The sequence below is a fragment of the Halictus rubicundus genome, chromosome 9, assembly GCF_050948215.1.
Source record: "Halictus rubicundus isolate RS-2024b chromosome 9, iyHalRubi1_principal, whole genome shotgun sequence".
Classification (NCBI taxonomy): Eukaryota; Metazoa; Arthropoda; class Insecta; order Hymenoptera; family Halictidae; genus Halictus; species Halictus rubicundus.
The window spans coordinates 860041-863350 of record NC_135157.1 but is presented as its reverse complement, the minus strand read 5'-3'; the positions used below and the strand labels follow the sequence as shown (position 1 = coordinate 863350).

Below are 3310 nucleotides of genomic sequence, written 5' to 3'. Positions count from 1 at the left end.
GCACTGTGCGACCCCGCACAGTGGGCAATTTGGACGAAATCGGATTCAAAATCAAAGAACTTTCGATAGAAATGAGGTAAAGCGATGAAATTTTTTAAAAATTAAAGCTGAAACTTTGTAGAATATGGGAAAAAATAGGGAGATTATGGTACGAACGTTTTTTAACCTTGAGAAAATTCGTTAAACTTGCACAATTTCAAGAAAATTCTGGTTTTTCCAATACCACGCGCGGAAAAATTTTTTTTAACATGCTATACATCATTTCCCATAGATGATTTCAAGTCTGGTCTCAAAACTTGTCTTATGACCTCAGAATTTTGCAAGAAATAGATGTTTGTGACAAAAACTAATGAAATCATTTTTTCGTTGAAATGATTTGATAACACACTAGTTTGAAGGTATATCGTATTCTCATATATAAAACACAATAAAAATAATAATAATTAAGTATTTGAACGTTCTGAGTTACTTACGAAACATGAAGCACTTCGCATCTCATCACTTGACGTTTCGCTGTCATTGCTACTGGCACTTTCTGCAGACTGTGTGTGGCTGTAATGTAGTATAAATTAGATATCTATTGTCCACAATTATATTTTCATTTACAGAGGAAGTAAGGTAAGTATTTAACTTTTTTAACTCAGGTATTTTCATCAACGAAGTTTCTAACATTCTTTCTTTGGTACAACTTTAATCGATCTTTTACTAATATTCTTCTTTCTTAAATCCGATATTCTAAAATGCTTGTTCCTATGTGGAAATTACGGATGAATAAGAAACTTAGTCGAACAGACACGAGACGAGATGAGAAGAGATACGAGACGGTTAATTGGAAAAGAGCGAAGCATTATGCAGTTCTCAGTTAGAAGCTCAGTTAGAATCTAAAAATATGATACTTAAACTCACGACAAAATAGCCGAAAGAATAGAATCCTAGACGTTTTTAATCGAGCGGTGTACTTAACCGACCCGAAAATTTCACTCATATTAGTTATATTAATAATTTAATAATATTATAATATTATATTGTATTATATTGTATTGTATTATATTATAAATTTGAAGTTTTATATGCAATTCATACATAAACCGCTAAAAATTTATATAAAAGATAAATCTACTTTATTAAATGTAAAAAGAATGCATATACCTTGGTGAGCACTTTCCATTATAAAGAATTACTGTTGCAACACTCATCTACAATTAATGTAATATTTTTCGATTTTTGGCACTCTAGAGAGTGCGGCCATGGCAAAATGTTTTACAGAAATTTAAATGTAGATACTAAAGTACATGCAATGGTAATAATTCACAAAAAATGAAATTTAACAATAAAATTAATAAATTAAAAAAGAAATTAACAATATTCCTGTATAAAAATGATTGTTAAATGATAAATAAATCTATTTCCTCCTAATATGCAGTTTTGCCAAAGGAATTGATCGTACATCGTGATATACACGTATAGTGAGATATGCTTTCATGAAGAATGTTGGAAATGTCGGCCATCTGCAGCGATGCAACGTTGTAGTCTTTGAACTGTTGCGTCTCTTACGCGTCTTATTGTGGGAGCGTCTATTGCAGCACACGCTGCGATAATTCGTTGCTTCATATCTTCCGGAGTTGTTGGTGCATCTCGATACACAATATTTTTTAATGTTCCCCACAAGAAAAAATCTAGGAGTGTTAAATCTGGACTTCGTACTAGCCAGTAAATAGTGCCACCGCGTCTTATCCATCGATTTGAGAATATTTCATTAAGTGTAATTCTCACCTTTGGAGCGTAGTGTGTTGGACATCCATCGTGCTGATACCACATTGTCTGACGAACGCTTAATGGCACGTTTTCTAATAAATTTGGCAATGTATTTCTTAAGACCGTATCATATTTTTGACCAGTAAAAGTGATTCCACACCACACATTAATGGACCAGCGTCTTTGATGATCAATTTCTTATAGCCAGTGAGGATTTTGTACTGACCAATAATGCGTGTTATGTAAATTAATACGCCCAGTGCTGGTAAAAGTTTTTTTTTTATTTATTTGTTTAATGTTGCTTCAACATCAAAGGTCATTAGCAACACGGTACATTTTCTTACAATATGTTATACATATTTGTATCCTTGATATACTTGGCAAAACCGGAGATATACTTCTTAGAACTTAACAGAATGGGTAAGGATCTAGGCAACTTAGCATTTTTCCTTTCATTCTCATATTTTTTGCATTCTGTTATTAGATGATTTATGTTAACTGGTACTTTACATATATCGCAGATCGTGTTTTCTTTCTTATTTAACAAAAATGAATGGATTATTTCTGAGTGCCCAATTCTGATTCTAGAAATTAAAGTTTGAATTTGACGATCTAATGGACTTGGAAATTTATGCCACTCAAAATCCGCTCCTTCATTATGATATTTTTGTATATAATTCCTTTTAATTTTGTCAAATACCTGTTTCCTAAAAATTTCATTTAGGTGGTTTTTAAGATCGTTTAGTCTGGTATAATGGGTGATTTGTTTCATTTTTGTGTCGCAGGCTGCTAATTTGGCTGCTCTATCAGCGTTTTCATTACCTTGTATACCCATATGCGATGGAATCCAGCAAAAAGTAATGGATTTGCCGGTTTCAACCGCCGAGTTATAACTTTCTTGTATTTCCTGTATACATTCATCGGTTGTTTCCAAATCTTCAATGGCCATAATAGCGCTCTTTGAGTCTGTAAAAATTGTAAATCTATTCCCAGTGGACTTTTTGATTATTTCTAGTGCTTTGAATAAGTAAAGCTAGGATCTCGCTACCGAAAACTGAGCAGATGTTATTTAGTCGATAAAAATTTGTTACAGTCGGGGTTACTACGGAGCAGCCTGTACCATTTTTTGTTTTAGAGCCATCCGTGTATATATTAATTGCTAATGGGTCACTATTTAGAATCTCTGCATGCAGTGATTGAAATACCGTAGGATCTGTCGAATCTTTGGGGTATTGTTCCAAGCTCATATTAGTTTCAAACTTCATTTTGACCCAAGGGGGGAAGGTGTGAAGATTTTTTTGGTATATTTTGGGGAAGGAAAAATTTAATTCTTTTAGAATTTGGTTCCGTGTGTAATAGATAAGTTTAGGTGCATGTCATGTAATTTCTGGTGAAGGCTAATGTGGTACGGATGACATTTGTGACGAGTGAGAATTCGTAATGCACTACTTTTGCTGACTTCAGATTCGCGCTGAATCTGACGTACACTGGTATGAGGATTATGATGTATCATTGCAACAACATTACTTTCATTATCTGCATCACTACGTACAGG

At 33.4% G+C, this 3310-nt stretch overlaps 1 long non-coding RNA gene across 1 annotated transcript; it reads right to left on the bottom strand.

The window, feature by feature from the left end:
• Window positions 1-2027: 2027 nt before the first annotated feature.
• On the bottom strand, window positions 2028-3066 carry LOC143356939 (uncharacterized). The gene is made up of 2 exons (XR_013082748.1): window positions 2578-3066; window positions 2028-2462 (listed from the first exon to the last, which is right to left on the bottom strand). It is a non-coding gene; the product is annotated as an uncharacterized LOC143356939 (long non-coding RNA).
• Window positions 3067-3310: the final 244 nt, after the last annotated feature.